Source organism: Acyrthosiphon pisum, chromosome X (assembly GCF_005508785.2).
Source record: "Acyrthosiphon pisum isolate AL4f chromosome X, pea_aphid_22Mar2018_4r6ur, whole genome shotgun sequence".
In the NCBI taxonomy this organism is placed as follows: Eukaryota; Metazoa; Arthropoda; class Insecta; order Hemiptera; family Aphididae; genus Acyrthosiphon; species Acyrthosiphon pisum.
In genome coordinates, this window is record NC_042493.1 from 47434772 (window position 1) to 47435492 (window position 721).

The 721-nt window shown below is 23.0% G+C and overlaps 1 protein-coding gene across 1 annotated transcript in view; it reads right to left on the reverse strand.

Annotated features, from left to right (window-relative positions):
- Nucleotides 1–721, reverse strand: part of LOC100164692 (angiotensin-converting enzyme-like) — a 26349-nt gene that overhangs the window by 3545 nt on the left and 22083 nt on the right. The window lies entirely within an intron of this gene.

The window sequence follows — 721 nt, forward strand, 5'->3', positions numbered from 1 at the left end:
GAAAAATGACAATGTCCGTAAGCAGCTCAAAAAGAGTCAAGTTATTTTCAAATTTTATCGTGAATAGAAAATTCTAATATAAACATTCAGTGAAATTTTCAAGTATCTACAGTCATTCGTTTTTTAATTACAATAAAATAAGAAAATCGTTACGTAAGAAATCGAGTGAATATCAAATGTTGTACAAATATGAATTTCAAACACTCATAAAAATTTAATTTGAGTTTCTTATAGACATTTTTTTTTTTGATAAAGGTAGATTAACCTATAAGGAATCTTGTATTACATTTTAAAATTTTAGTTCTAAAAAGAAAAAATTTTACGAATTATTAACTCAAAATAATTTGCTAATTTTCGTGATTTTTACATATTTTGTCAATTTTTGAACTTTAAATGCTAATAAAAAAAACTGTGACTAAGGATTTTTAATATTTTTCAAATCTTATTGTAACAATATAGTAGGAGCCTTGTTTTAAATTTTCAAGTATTTTTACTCAACAAGTAAAGTTTTATTGACATTCATAGAAAAAAAAACTAATTAAATTGGAAACTGAAATTGTCCATAAACAGCTCAAAACAAATCAAAATATTTTGAAAATGTTATCATGTATAGAAAATGGAAATATAAACAACCAGTGAAAATTTCATGTATCTACAGTCATTCGTTTTAAAGTTACACCAAAAACCAAAATCAATTTTCTCGAAAACAGATTTTGCGTAT